The sequence below is a fragment of the Geotrypetes seraphini genome, chromosome 5 (assembly GCF_902459505.1).
Source record: "Geotrypetes seraphini chromosome 5, aGeoSer1.1, whole genome shotgun sequence".
NCBI lineage: Eukaryota > Metazoa > Chordata > Amphibia > Gymnophiona > Dermophiidae > Geotrypetes > Geotrypetes seraphini.
Window position 1 is genome coordinate 63,036,227 of NC_047088.1, and position 16,331 is coordinate 63,052,557.

The following is a 16,331-nucleotide window of genomic DNA, read 5'->3' on the forward strand; positions in this document are numbered from 1 at the left end:
GACATCGGAGGTGACTAGCGGAGTGCCGCAGGGCTCAGTCCTGGGACCATCCCTTTTTAACATATTCATAAGGGACTTGACCCGAGGGCTTCAGGGTAAAGTAGCGCTGTTTGCCGATGATGCCAAACTGTGTAATATAGTAGGTGAAAGCGATCTCACGGATGGTATGGCGCAGGATCTGAACAAGTTGGAAAACTGGTCTTCAACATGGCAGCTGGGCTTCAACGCAAAGAAGTGTAAGGTGATGCATCTCGGCAGCAGAAATCCATGCAGAACATACACCTTGAATGGAGAAACACTAGCTACGACCTCAGAGGAACGGGACTTGAGAGTAATCATCAGTGCAGACATGAAGGCTGCCAAACAAGTAGAGAAGGCCTCATCCAAGGCAAGGCGGATGTTGGGATGTATCAATAGAAGCTTCGTCAGCCGTAAACCTGAAGTCATAATGCCACTGTACAGAACCATGGTGAGACCTCATCTGGAGTACTGTGTGCAATTCTGGAGGCCACATTACCGTAAAGATGTACTTCGAGCTGAGTCAGTCCAGTGAATGGCCACTAGGATGGTCTCCGGACTCAAGGGTCTCTCATACGAGGAAAGACTGGGCAAGTTGCAGCTCTACTCTCTAGAGGAGCGCAGGGAGAGTGGTGACATGATTGAGACGTTTAAGTACGTCACAGGTCGTGTCGAGGTGGAAAACGACATATTCTTTCCTAAGGGACTTTCAGTCACAAGGGGGCACCCGCTCAAACTCAGAGGAGGGAGATTTGGTGTTGACACCAGGAAGTATTTCTTTACAGAAAGGGTGGTGGATCACTGGAACAAACTACCAGTGCAAGTGATCAAGGCCACCAGCGTGCTCGACTTTAAGAATAAATGGGACATCCAGTGGGATCTGTACGTGGGTCGAGCAGCACTCTGACTTAATGGGGTGAGACAGTAGAGTGGGCAGACTTGATGGGCTATAGCCCTTTTCTGCCGTCATCTTTCTATGTTTCTATGTTTCTACCCGTTCTACTCTACTTAGGATTTTGTAGACTTCAATCATATCTCCCCTCAGTTGTCTCTTTTCCAAGCTGAAGAGCCCTAACCGTTTTAGTCTTTCCTCATACGAGAAGAGTTCCATCCCCTTTATCATCTTGGTCGCTCTTCTTTGAACCTTTTCTAGCGCCATTATATCTTTCTTGAGATAAGGAGACCAGAATTGAATGCAATACTCCAGATGAGGTCGCACCATGGAGAGATACAGGGGCATTATGACATTCTTAGTTTTGTTAACCATCCCTTTTTAAATAATTCCCAGCATCCTGTTTGCTTTTTTGGCCGCCGCCACCACACATTGGGCGGAAGGTTTCATCATATTGTCTACAATGATACCCAGATCCTTTTCTTGAGCGCTAACCCACAAGGTGGACCCTAGCATCCAGTGCATCTTGCATTTATGCGCCCGCAGTTATCCCCAGCCTACTACTGCTTATCATTTCTGTAGCACTGCTAGACATATGCAGCGCTGTAAATTAATGGAGTATACACAGAAGAACCAAATCCACAAACTCAAAGACGTGAAGCTAGGAGTGGAAATGTCCTATAAAAACTGGTGGACTCAATCTATTTTCTAAAATGCCCTTTTATTTATCCAAAACCTCAATGACTCGACGTGTACATGTTTTGGCCAAACTGGCCTGCCTCAGGCATCTTGTGAGTCTTCAACGAGTTATATCCACTAATGCAGTTGATGCCAGGTCGCTGATGTACGACTGTGAGTAATCAGATACAATGGAGAGAGTCGCTGAAGCGGGCTTAGGACTATTTTGGTTCCAAAGACTCTCGCCATTGTATCTGATTACTCACAGTCGTATATCAGTGACCTGGCATCAACTACATTAGTGGATATATCTCGTTGAAGACTCACAAGATGCCTGAGGCAGGCCAGTTTGGCCGAAACATGTACATGTGCTGTAAATTAAAACATTCAAGAGACAGTCCCTGCTTGCAATCTGATCAAACAGACAAACTGGACATGGAGTTTCTCAGGCCTGGGTGCCCTGCAAGCAAGTGGGGGGGTTAGGAGTTAAAAGCAACCTCAAAAGAGTGGGTGTTTAGCCTGGATTTGAAAACTGCCAGGGACGGAGCTTGGCATACTCGCTCAGGCCATCTGTTCCAGGCATATGGTGCGGCAAGAAAGAAGGAAGCTGTTGAATATAAAAGATCCAAAGCGGTAAATTGTGAAGTAAATCCAATGATGTTTCAGACTAGAGAAAGAGCAGAATCTCTGTAGGTCCAACTTGTTTAGCTGCTCACTAGCTCCCTTGTTTACTTATAAATCAAATTTTTGTAAGCTTTATGATTATTATAATTATTATTTATTTAAAGTTTCTATTCCACTGTTTCCATTGATCAGATCAAATAAGAACATAAGAATAGCCTTACTGGGTCAGACGAATGGTCCATCAAGCCCAGTAGCCCATTCTCACAGTGGCCAATCCAGGTCACAAGTACCTGGCCAAAACCCAAGGAGTAGCAATATTCCATGCTACCGATACAGGGCAAGCAATGGCTTCCCCCATGTCTTTCTCAATAACAGACTATGGACTTTTCTTCCAGGAATTTATCCAAACCTTTCTTAAAACCAGCTAAGCTATCTGCTCTTACCAGTTGTCAAAGGTACCACAGCTACCAATGAATTGAATACTTTTATGAGCCTATTTGTGTTCGACTTGTTCATATATTTTCATTATCTCCACCCCTCCTGTTTACAAAACAGTTTTTAGCACCGGCCGGCACGCTGAATGCTGTGTATAGCTCTGCCGCTCATAGTAACTCTATGAATATCGGTGCAGCGCACAGCATTTTGCGTGCCAGCTGGTGCTAAAAAATGAGGGAGGGGGGGTATATGAATTATAAATGCAGTTGCATATTCTTCCATTATATAAATAAATCAAATATATTATAAAACTATTTTATTTGTAACGACATATACTGTACATTCATTAAATCAAGGATAAATTTTTCCTTTGAGTGTTGAAAGTTAAATTGTACATCCTGATTTTCACGCTTATTGAAATTAGTGATATTGTAGCACCCCCCCCTAGGTTTCAGCACTACTCTGTCCCAGAACAACAGCTAATTAGCTGAAGGTCACAATGCCAGTTGGAAAAGTTGGGTTTTCCCTAGGGCAAACTTCCACCAATGATCTTCACAAGAATTAATACCCTGGTGTGTGGTACCACTGTGAGAACCAGATAGGAAGAGACTCTTACACCAGTAACAATTTAATAAAACGGTATTGCACATAAGAGTATTTCCAATATTTTAACTTCAGTTGTCAACAATTCTGAAAGTTTTCAAGTTCCATAAACTGGTATTTACTCATTCATTTAAAAAAAAAAATATTCCCACCTAAGCAGATTACAATAAAACAAACATAAAATATTTCAACATAGGGCTCCTTTTACTAAGCTGTGATAACGGTTTTAGCGCACGCTTAGCGCACGCTAAATTACCGCACGTGCTAGACGCTAATGCTAGCATTGAGCTGACGTTAGTTCTAACCGCGTAGCGTGGGTTTAGTGCATGCGGCAATTCTACGCACACTAAAAATTCTATCGCAGCTTAGTAAAAAGAGCCATAATCTTCACAACAAAATAAACTGCAACAAATAGCCCCTACTACATCATACCCTCTTCTAAAATTAAAAATCTCACAAAGATGCTTCACAACATTTTGCTCTAAAAAAAAAAGAGGCTTGTACAAATAAATAACCCCCCCTTTCAGTGGCATAGTAAGTGGGGTGCGAGGGGGGCGGTCCGCCCCATGTGAAATCTTCCTCGGGATGCCAGCTCACCCTCCTCCTCTCCAACCCTCCCCCTGCAGTGCGCGAACCTGCACCCCTTCCCCGTACCTTTTTAACTTCAGCACGAACAGCGAACAACTTGCTGCCTGCGTTGGCTTCGGCACTTTCTCTGACGTCACTTCTGGGTGTGGAGGGGAGGGAGTGGGAGAGGGGCGCCACCATTCTGGATGCCGGTCACCCTCGCTATGTCACCGTCCCCTTTTACAAAACCCCGGAAGTGGTTTTTAGCGCAGGATGGCACCCTAAATGCTCTGTGCTGCTCCTGACACTCAGGGCTCCTTTTACAAAGGTGCGTTAGGGCCTTAATTACATTACATTAGGGACTATTCCGCCTATACCTTGCAGTTCAAGGCGGATTACAAAAGAGCTAACTGGACATTTCCAGTGAAGTTACAACAGTATTGGTTGTTGGGTTTTTTTTTGGTTACAAGGGAGGAGAGGTACCTGGATTAATTCCGGAAGAACTTGCAAATTGGATATTAAATTGACTGTACGTTACTGTGTGATATAACAAATAGATTACAGTTGGAGTATAAATAAGATTGCATTACATTTCAGGGATCTGAATACTTGGTTGGTGTTTTGGAGAGGAAGAGATTATTTAAGTGGAGGTTTTGGGGGAGAATTTATCTAGGAGGAGGGGGAAGGGTTGGGTTAAGATATCTGGATAAATTTTTTGAAAAGTAGAGAATAGTGCGCGCTAAAATGCCACGCGTGTTATCTGCTGCTGCCTCCTCTTGAGAAGGTGGTAGTTTTTTAGGTAGCGCGCACTAATCCATTGCATGCGCTAAAAACGCTAGCGCACCTTTGTAAAAGGAGCCCTCAGAGTTCCTATGAGCGTAAGGAGCAGCACAGAGCATTCAGCATGCCGGCCTGTGGTAAAAACCACTTCCGTGGTTTTGTAAGGGAGGATAAGTTTTCAATTCCTTTTTAAAAGATTTTAACTCCTGGCAACCGATTCCACAAATGAGGACCATTAAAACCACTGATGTATCTTTTAAAGTGCTTAAAGTATGTAATCTCCTTTCTTTCAGGATCCACTCAAAATATTGTTACTGAAAGGAATTAATAAAAAAATAAAAAAAACCTTTTGTCTTCAGGCCCTCCATGCTTTTGCAGTGAGTACCTTAAACTAACTTCTTGATGGACCTCTTCTGCAACCCTCAGGACTGGATTAACAGATCAGACTTCTCAGGACTAGGTCCAATGTGCCAATGTGGAACCTGCTATCCTTATTTAATAACACAGAAAGCAAGCAAAACCCTTACTCCCTGTGTGTGCACCTTGGCAGTGTCTTCTTAGCAAAGAAGCCTTGTACAAATACTGTAGTTCCCTGCACTAAGCCACCCAGCGCCAGATTCTCTAAGTTCTGACCCCACAGTAAAAAAATACAATGGTGGGAGCAATTTTTGTTTTACTGGCGATTCTCAGGACAATAGCATGCAAATTATGTGCATGTTATGTGTGTGGAAGGAGGGGGGGGGGGGGAGGAGCTGTGCTTAGATGAAAAATTGCTAGCACAGCTCCTCCTCCTGCCTGCCTATCAAAAAAAAAAAAAGCAGCCCCTACTATTCCTGCCTGAACCGGCAAGCAGGGAGAGCAAGGGCTGCATTTTTTTCTAATGGGCACAGCTATTGTATATGTACAGCACACAAAGAAGAGATGCACTTATTAAAAAAAGGCCTTCCGACAGCCCTCCACCACACAAGCCTGGTGGTCTAGTGAGCCATCCCCCTCTGACCCCCTCCCCGCCGGTACCCACTGGCAGCAAGCTTCCCTCATGACAGCCCCCCACCATACAAGCCTGGTGATCTGGTGGGCCGTCCCTTCCTCCAATCCCCCCTCTGACCGCCCCTTACCTTTTTCAGAAGACCGTCAGGAGGGATGCTCACTTCCTCTCGCCAGTAGGTCTGGTTCTTCAAAATGACGGGCCTTCCCCTTCCCAGTGCATCCTGGGATGCACCAGGGACAGGTCTAAGGCAAGGTCCTGATTGGCCCAGGGTCCTAAGGCCCCTCCCATAGGAGGAGTCTTAGGCGTCGGGATGCACCGGGAAAGGGAAGGCCCACCATTTTGAAGAGCTGGGCTTGCCAGTGGAAGAGAGTGAGCATCCCTCCTGCCAGTCTTCTAAAAAAAGGTACAAGGGGGGGTTGTTGGGAGGGGGAAGCTTACTGTTGGGAAGACTTTTTGTATAGGTGCACCCATTTTTTTTTAAAGCCTGCAGCTGGAGGGAGGAAAGTGCATTTTCAGATACAGGGAGCCATTTGCTGCGTTATAAAGAGTGTTTTTATGCCATTCTTGGGAAGAGACTAGGTACTATAATCACTCTACTCCTGAGCCAAGCCCAGTTGGGCCGAAACACAATCGTGTCAAGTCACGATACACCAATAAAATACATTGAGCACTAGAGTATTCCTTCGCTGTCTTGTTTTCTACTTTCCAAGTTTTGGGAAGTTACCATCTCCTGTTGTTTGTGACCTCATACTGCACATTAATTTGTATCTCCTCATTTGGAGACTCTTGATAAAGGCAGCATTGCCAAAACACTGCCAGTGTCGAGTCTTCCATTTATGACTTGATAAATAGAGTTTGCTTTGGATCATCCCCAGCTATGTGTTCGACATCTTTTCCTCACGACTCAAGACTTGACACTGAATATCCAGGAATAAGGCCAGTGGTGGCTACAAAAACGCTCACTGACACCAGCTGAATATAGACCTCTTTAAATACATTTTTATGTGTTAGGGCAGTGTTTCTGAAGTCGGTCCTGGAGTACCCTCTTGCCAGTATCCTCTTGTCAAGATATCCACAATGAATAAGTAGGCATGAGATTGGTTTTAATACATTGGCCTCCATTGTATGCAAATCCTTTCCATGCATATTCAATGTGGATATCCTGAAAACCTCACTGGCAAGGGGTACTCCAGGACCAACTTGAGAAACACTGCGTTAGGGGAATGAGACAGCTTTCATAGACAAATGGAACTGATATGGCCTTGTCAAATAAATCCATACAGTACTGCCCTGTAAATCAGTTAATGAAGTAGTTAGAGAAGTACAGGTGTGTAATTGGGTAATTCAAGTTCAGGGCTGGCTTAACCTATGGACCAGGTGAGGCTCTGGCTTAACCTATGGACCAGGGCACCAGCTCTAAAGGGCACCAAATACCCAGGGCCTTGACATCACCAGCCCATAAGTTAAGCTTGAATATTTCCCTCCTCTCCCTCCTCCCTCTTCTGACGCTGTTGCCCGATCCAGGCAGGGTGAAACTTCATAGGCCAGCGGTCACCAGGGTTGAGTACCTGCATCAGAAGAGGGAAGTGCAGCACTTCCCTCCTCCAACGCTACTGTTTGACACTGACGCTGGGCTATGAAATGCATCCTGCCAGGCCCAGGCAGTAGCATCAGAGGAGGGAGATGGAACTGGCCGTGAGAGGGGCATGGACCAGAGAGGAGCTGGACGGAACATAGCTCAAGGGTGGGGCATGGACCAGGGCACCATAATCTCATGAGCCGGGCCCTGTTCAAGTTATAAAAGAAAAGAATAAAAAAAAACTTGAACCTCTAAGGTAAGAAGTAGCTATGACATTTAGGGTTACCAGATTTTATGACTGTAAAATCCAGACATGTGGCCTTGCCCCCCAGCCCCGCTCAGTTCCACCCGGCCCTGCCCTATTCCACCCAAATCACGCCCCTTTCTGCCCCAGCCCCATCCGCCAAACCTCTTCTCGAGCTTGGAGCCACATTTGGGAGGACCTCTGAGCATGCACAGGTGATGTGATGACATCATGTGCGTGCGTGAGACATCACTGCATTGCACCTGCGTATGCACAGTTGCCTTCCAGATGCGGCCCCGAGCTAGAAGCTTTTCAAAACCTGGACCAAGGGTCGAGTTATGAAAAGCCATCTGGACGCCTGAACTACGGTTACCAGACCTCCAGACTTACCTGGACATGTCTTCTTTCTAGAGGACATGGACGGTCGTCTGGATGGCTTTTCAAAAAACCCGGCACTTTGTCCGGATTTTGAATAGCTTCCTCTTCAGATCGCATCGGGAGGGGCATCCGTGCATATGTGGATGCAACGCTGTGAAGTCACATGCGCATGATATCATTGTGTCTCATCCGCACATGTGCAGATGCCCTTCCGACCGAGAAGAACAGGCTGAGGGGCAAGGCTGGGACGGGGTGTGGGCATAATGGGGACATGTCCTGGGAGCGGGGCTATGAGTCCAGATTTTATGCAAGTAAAATCTAGAAACCCTAGCCTGGACAGTCCTCTAAAAAGAGGACACGTCTGGTAACCCTATGGACATTGCTGTGTTGATATTTAATTACGAGACTCTAGGGACTGGTAAGGACTCTGGGGGACAATATATCATTCTAACACTTTCACAGAAAGTCAGCATTATGAAGTTTCTAATTTCTAGCCAAAGGAGTTTAACTTTTGCTAGGTTGAAGTTGTGTGTTTGGCTCCCTCTGCTGATTAACAGTCTGTTGACATGCCAGGTAGTTTGCAGCCTAATTTTATTTAAACCGATGCTAACAGAATCAATGCAGTCACATTTGTTTTGTATTTTGGAGTGCGATAAATTGTGTTATCTGATAAAAGAAGTATAACTCTCCAGTGCTATACCACAAACATATAAAGTGAGCTAAGTGCCCAATTAGACAAGACAAAAGGTGTCAGCTAGAGGTAGCGTATTTTTGTCAGGACCATAGGCACCAGCTCTGTGGGTGCTATGGGTGCCCAAGCATCCCCAATATTTTTGGGACCTCACATGATGGACTATTACTACTACTATTAGTACTACAGTGGTGTACCAAGGGGGAGGGGAAGTCTGCCTCTGGTGCAGCTCATCGAGGGTGCTCCAGTCCATAGTCCAATCTCTGCATGCTGCAGCCTGAAAGCTTTGGGCCTACGGTAGCATTAATGAGCTGAGCACACTGCCTTTAGCGTCCTGAAAGCTTTTGCTCTGCTGCAACATCCTGCCTCTGTGGGGACAGGAAGATGAAGCAGAGGGAAAGCTTTCAGAGGCAGTATGTTCAGTTCAATAATGCTGCTGATGGCCTGAAGCTTACAACCTGCAGAGAGATAGGTACGAGAAATGTCACACCCAGTTGGAGGGAGGGAGAGATAAAGGAGAAAGCCGCCAAATTGGAAGGGAGGAAGGACGAAAGAAAGAAAGAAAGACCACCAGGGAAGGGAAGGGAAGGGAGAGGAGAGAGAGATGCAAGACCATGAAGGGAAGGAACAGAAGCAGAGAAGAGAGAAGGAAGGAAAGGACTGGGACAGAAAAGAAAAGGGAAGGGTGAGGAGAAAGAGATGCCAGAACACAGGGGAGGGAGGGAAACGAAGCAGAGGAGAGAGATGGCAGAACATGGAGAGGGGAGGGAGAGATGGAAGGAGACAGGGATGCCAGACCATGGGGGTAGATGCAGGGAAGAAAGGAAAAGGGAAGATAAAGGTGAGAAGAGAGCAATGCCAGACCACAGGGAGAAGGGAGGGATGGAAAGAAGAGAAGAGAGATGCCAAAGCATGGAAGATGCTAGTGCATGGGAGGAGATATGGAAGGGAAGGAGACAGAGATGCAACTATGGGGGGAAGGGGGGGAATGAGACAGAGATGCCAGACCATAGGGTGAGGTGGGAGAGAGAGATGGAAGGGAAGATTGAGATACCAGACCTCCGGGGAGGAAAAGAGAGGAGAAAGATGCCAAACCATTGGAGAAGGGGAAGAAGGAAGGGAGAGATGGAAGGGAACATAGACAGTTTATTGAAGGGACAAAGAAAGCGGGCAAATGCCATATGGAAGGGGGAGAGGGCAGAAAGTGCATGGATGGGGCAGTGAAAGAGAACAGATGCTGGATGGAAGGAAGAGAGTGAATCCTTACAAACACTATCATCAACAACCCAAACAGGCAACAGGGAATACATATGATCCATCCTAAAGGATAGAGCCCATTTTCCAAAACCCCTCATTTATCTTTTTACCCAAATACCTCTTCAGCCTCCCTAAGCACTGCCAAGGAGAACAGAACACACGCACTCCACCCTTTCACTCTACAGCCAAACACTAAACATTCATTCCCCGCCGCTCACCTCCCCCACCCGACCCGACACGAGAGATTAGTAGAAAATGTAAATACACTGTCCACAAGGCTTTATATGCCAAGACATCAGGATTCATAGTATTTTTCGTAATAACAAAGTTCAAAGCTGGCTACTTCAAACATTTGGTGGGCCCAGCTCTCAAGAGGTATGTCCCCTTCCTGCATCCAATACTGCCGTACAGTTTTCTGGATTACTAACAGTGTCATGTAGATGAAGCGCCACTTGGTGCGGTTAGTCCCTGCTCTTCCAATGAAGTCTGGCCCCCCAGTAACAATGTTCTATAATCCCATTCCATGGGATTATAGAACATGCCACCGGGGATCCCCCCCCCAACAACAACTTCCCCCCTCCCCAGCAGGAGGGATACCCACTCCCTCCCGCTGCCTCATTCCCACTCCCCAACAACCCACCCACCCCCAGTAGGAGGGATACCTACTCTTTCCCCCCACTTTCCCCGTATCTTTCCAATGATGGCTAGCTGGAGGGATGTCTACTCCCTCTGGCCGCCAGGCCCACCTCTTCAAAATGGTGGGCCTTCCTCTTCCCAGTGGATCCTGGATTTCACCGGGGAGAGGCCTAAGGCACTAATTGGCCCAGGTGCTTAATTTCCCTCTTATGGGAGGGTCCTTAGGCACCTAGGCCAATCTGAGTCTTAGTTCCCTCCCTGGCATATCTCAGGCTGCACTGGAAAGTAGCTAATAGGAAAAACAATTGTTGCTTTGCTTTCTATCTTGTAATATTGTATTTATATCAGAATGCAGTTACATCCTACTATTTAAGTTTATGTATTAAAGGCCTTCTGTGTGATGTGCATTCCAAAGATATGTTCCACAGCTTTTTATATAGCAAAACATTCAAGCAATTGAGACTAAATGTGCATGAATAAATCACTCTTAAATGCCTTCAGATAAAATCATTGGGATTTTTGTCTAGCCTACAGTGAACCAATGTCAAATCCACTTATTTTCAAGGAGCAACATCAACATGATTTTATTTATTTAAAGATTTTTACCACGCTCCATCCACAGCTCTGAGCGGGTAACAATGATGTTCCAGCTCCAGAATGAGCTTGCATCATTGGGAATGTTCCCCTTTTTCCTCCTTCCCCCATTGTCCTCATAAATACACAAAAATTCCTATCACCCTAACTGCAAAAGCCCGTAACTGCAAAAGCCCGTCTACATATGAGTCAGAAAACAGACTGTGTCCAATCTAGAATAAAAAGTTATCTTCAAAGAACCCGTTAATAAGCAGAGCCAGAGACAATGGGTTGTGTGTGAATACTGGTAACAAGTATTTTGTTTTTCTGAGTGAGGAGAAACAGAGATCAATAGAGACTTATTACAAATTACATTATTTTGTAATGATGTGATCATTACATGGATGGCTTCTGCCATCTGCATATGGCAAAATTTCTCTGTGAGGTATAGCAGACCAAGTAACAAAAAACAGAGCTTTATTTAGATTTGATCCTCCAAAATCTGGCGCTAGAAGTACTTTTGTTTTCCTGTTCATGGTTCTCTCCTTGATTTTTACCATTTATGAGGTAGCTGATGTGGTATGAAGGGGAGGTATTTGATCAAAAGCTTTTAAACACAGAGGATAAGTGGTAATGCATTTCATAGACCACCTTTCTGCAACCAAAGCGGATTATGTGAGATGTGCATAACCGCTTTGGGTGAATCTCTTCATGAAAAGGTGTTTATAAAGTTGTTCAAAGAGTGATGTCACAACGTTTTTCTTTTCAAGAAGTATGCTGTCCTTGCTGGTTTTCAGTGCATTTTGAGACAAGCAGACACCATGAAGTTGTCTGTGGGAAAATTGTGAAGCCATCTCTGCCCCTGAAAAATTGAAATGGGGTTGTTTGTTGGGCAGTTCCTTGACTCACAATGCATCAAGTTATTCCATTTTGTTTATTACATTGTACTGACTTTTTATTTTTTTTAATTCTGGACACTTTTTTTTCACATTTTGGTTTTTGTTTTGCTGCATGGACTCTCTTTCAGTGTTTATTGATTCTTTGGACCAATTCTACATCATTTCATTGGAATTTGAAAATATCTGAGGGAAATTACGATGTATGAAGCAGACTCATTTGGTACTAGTACTTTATTTGATATACCATTGGGGAAACTGCACAATGCTATGCAAGTTCCCTATTACTGAAATCTCTCAGAACAAAAATATAATTATGAAATATATGTAAAATAATTCACACCATAGTTATTGTTTGGTTTTCAGATTGGCTTAGGTGCCATCGACTCGTGTTTGAGTCCTAGCAACTTGATGAACATCATCAAGTTTTCGTGGCAGAATACAGAAGTAGGTTGCTTGGCCTTTCTTCTGTGCAGTATAATTTTGATGTTGTCAAATCAAACACGATCCTCCACCTCCAACACTGTCCATCTGCTGCTGCCCAGATGGGTTGCACATCGTTAGCCTGATATCTCCGCTGAAACCTGTCTGCCTTGGGAGGCCCTGCTGGTAGTAAAACTACTGACAGCTTAGCTTTCAGCTTCTCAGATGCACGCAAGCCCCATTGGCACGACAAGCCTGTGTACCATGACTGGGGTTTTCTGTTGTTACATCCACTATAATAAAACCCTTAGCGCATATGCGCACTTCGATCTCCGTGCTCCATGCTTCCGTGCCTCACATGCGCAGTGCTTGCCTCAGCTGATTTCCTGCCCCAATCTCTGACGCAAGCTGACTTTCTGCCTTCTGACTAAGCTGCCACTGCCGGGACACCTCTTCTTCTCACCTCCAGACCAGCAGTGGCAGCAGCCGCGGTTTCATCAAGCAGCCGTGGGGCATTTGCTAGGCCAGCCCACTTCAATAATGTGAGGCAGGCCGGCCTAGCAAAAGCCCCAAGGCTGCCCGGGCTAGCAAATGCTGGACAGGGGGAGCAGGGAAGGGAAAAGGGGTATTACTGGACAGGGGGAGGTAGAAGTAAGGGAGAAGGGCTCCTGCTAAACAGGGGGAGCAGGGAAGGGGTGTTGCTGGACAGGGTGGAGGTAAAAGGAAGGGAGAAGGGCTACTGCTGGACAGGGGGAGCAGGGAAGGGGTGCTGCTGGACAGGGGAGAGAGACATAAAGAAAGAAAGACAGAGAGACAGCGGGCAGGGAGAGAGACAGAAAGAAAGAAAGACAGACAGACTAGGGGCCATGGAGAGAGACAGAAAGAAAGACAGACAGGCAGAGGGCAGGAAGAGAAACAGAAAGAAAGAAAGACCTAAGAACATAAGAATTGCTGTTGCTGGGTCAGACCAGTGGTCCATCGTGCCCAACAGTCCGCTTATGTGGCAGCCCATAGGTCAAAGACCAGTGCCCCTAACTGAGACTAGCCTTACCTGCGTACGTTCTAGTTCGGCAGGAACTTGTCTAACTTTGTCTTGAATCCCTGGAGGGTGTTTTCCCCTATAACAGCCTCCGGAAGAGCGTTCCAGTTTTTTACCACTTCTGGGTGAAGAAGAACAGGGGACCAGGGAGAGAGACAGACAGAAAGAAGTGGATGGGAGGGAGAACCACATGCTTGAATGACAAAGTATTTCTCGATAGGTAAAGAGAATGCTTTTGGAAATACCCACCTCCTTGAGAATACACCCAATAAACATTTTAAGGGTGGACTGGTGGGATGGATGTCATTGACATAGCAGTGTTGTGACCGCAAATGGAAAGGTATTTGGTGGCTCTCCTTCAGTTCACTGGATCCAAAGTGGCCCTTACTTAAAATTTAGTGAAGACTACTGGCTTAGGCACACTTTTAGCTTTGCTTAACCATATGGCCCCCAGAACTCCCTCATCGTTCCAATTTTCAGATCATTTATAAATACCGTAAATTAAATAGCACCAGTCCCGGTACAGATCCCTGTGGCTCTTCACTATTTACCCTCCTCCATGCAGAAAAATGGCCATTTAACTCTACCCTCTGTTTTTTGTCCAATAACCCATTCCTAATCTACAACAGATAACTATTTTCTCAGGAGCCTTTCATGCATGAAAAACTTTGTCATAAGCTTTCTGAAAATCTAAATGCATAACACCAACTGGTTCACCACCTTTATCCACATGTTTATTCACACCTTCAAAGAAGTCAAGCAAATTGATGAAGCAAGGCCTCCCTTGGCTGAACCCATGATGACTCTATCCCATTAAATCATGTTTGCCTACGTGTTCCACAATTTTATTTTTTATAACTGTTCACTATTTTGCCTGACACTGAAGTCAGGCTTATCAGTTTGTAATTTCCCAGATCTCCTCTAGACCCATTTTTAAAAATCCGCATAATATTGGCTACCCTCCAATCTTAGGTAACATAAATTTTAGTGACAGGTCACAGATCACTAATAGCAGGTCAGCAATTTCATGTTTGAGTTCTTTCAGTACACTAGAATGTATACTATCCAGTCCAGGTGATTTATCACTCTTTAATTGTAAATTTGGCTTAGTACATTTTCCAGGTTTACCAAGATTTCTTTCAGTTCCTTCGCATCAACACCCCTGAAAACCATTTTTGGTTCAGGCAGATCTATTACATTTTCTTCCGTAAAGACCAAAGCATCCCTTTTTCTCCCTGATCATCCAACAGTCCCATGGATTTCCTCACAGGTTTTCTGCTTCTGATGTACCTAACAAAAATTTTACTATGAGTTTTGCTTCTTTGGCAAGTTTCTCTTCATATTCTTTTATAGCCTTCTTTATCAACAAGTCCATTGGAAAAAAATATTTGAATCTACCTTTGAATTTCAAGGTCCCAGAGTCTGGAACAATCTACCAGACTATTTGCATCAACTCTCTTCTTACTACCACTACAGGAAACTGTTAAATACATATCTCTTCTCTTCATAATGCTCCTGATCTAAACTCCTTTATAAGCTAAACACAATAATACAACTTCAATGTATGTCTGAAATTTTTTTGTAAACTGTGACGAATCTTTGCTGAAATTTGCGGGTTATAAGAAACTATATGATATGGTATGAATGCTGCCACTGCCAGGCCCCTTTGAATCAATCCACTCTCTTCAGAAAGTGGGAGACAGGGCACCCTGCTGATTCCAGGCAGTTCTGGCCTTCCCCTCCCCCACAAACCTTAGCTAGTGGAGGTCCAGGAAACCTAGCAGACCAACATAAAGCTTTGGTCTTTCCACTCTTCCTTTTGAACTGCTGGGCATGGAAGCCCTGCAGTTCTGTTTTAGTGGGGTGTGTGCAACTAAGCCTCACAATAAAACAATTTTTATTCACCACTTTTTACACATTGCTTTGAATTTTTGAGTTCCAAGAAAACTAGCCATTTCTTTAGAATCCTTCCTACCAATTCTTTGCTTAGCTCTTTTTCCTGTATATTCTGTAGTTGCTTCTAGTTCACAGATTTTGCTACTGATTCACCACATTGGAACGCTAATGCAGTACGCTTGCATTAGAGCCATGTGCTACAGCTTGGCATAGTTTCCAAATGCAAGTGTAAAGAAAATATTTTGCTCACCAATATAATGACTAACTGTATGCCTAGGGCAGCAGAATTTTAGAAGTGACAGGACCAGCAGAGAATCAAACCACTGTCAATGCAGCATCAGGCCTTCAAGCACTGTGCATGCACTCAAAGCCTGCTGCCCCATCTTCCTCCTCACCATCCATCTCCTTTGCATGTATTATAAAGGACGCCAGGTGGCTCCAGATTTGCTAGATAGGATTGATCCCATCCAGGGTTTACCCAGTCTATCCCTGGGACTTCTTTTTATTTCTAAATTACCTATTTTAATATGTGGTAAGTATTAGAGAGAAAGTTCTGTGGTTGATGCAAGTAGGCTGTATGAATTTCTACTCGCTGCCATCGACTGCTAGAGCCAAGAAACTTTTTCAAAGGTATACAAGGGAGTGGGCTCAGGAGAGACAAGGGAACATGCCTGGTCGCCATTTGGAGAGGGGACAAGGAGAGATGCTGGACTATTTGTGAGTCTGAAAGAAAAAAATTAAAGGATCATTGTAAATAAACATCTGAAAGAAAAAATGGGACATAATATGTGAGCACTTGTAAATTTATAATAATAGAAGTTTGTCAGCAGTTAAAAATTTTGGGCCTGATTTCCCAAGACTTCTCTTTCATGTTGCGTCAATGGAAAAGCAGGCTAAATAAATCCAGATCTTTATGAGCTAAACAATGATTATTTCAATTATTTCAGATTCTTTTTAATTAACTAGATCAGGACACTCATGGACACCCTGGAGGGAGTGGATAACATGAGAAGTGATCTACAAAAAATTAGAAAAATAATCTAATGTTTGGCAGTTAAAATTTAATACATGAAAGTGCAGAGTGATGCTCTTGGTCAGGGGTGTCCAATGTCGGTCCTCGAGGGCCGCAAT

The 16,331-nt window shown here is 44.7% G+C and overlaps 1 protein-coding gene across 4 annotated transcripts in view; it reads right to left on the reverse strand.

The window, feature by feature from the left end:
• Positions 1–16,331, reverse strand: part of LOC117361648 (probable G-protein coupled receptor 34) — a 36,783-nt gene that overhangs the window by 12,407 nt on the left and 8,045 nt on the right. The window contains exon 1 of one of the 4 annotated variants that reach the window (XM_033947280.1): positions 5,716–5,812. The exons of the other annotated variants lie outside the window; for them this stretch is intronic. The gene's annotated coding sequence lies outside the window, so the exon portion shown is untranslated. Of the gene's footprint in view, positions 1–5,715; positions 5,813–16,331 lie in introns of those variants that run through there. 4 annotated transcript variants of the gene reach the window in all.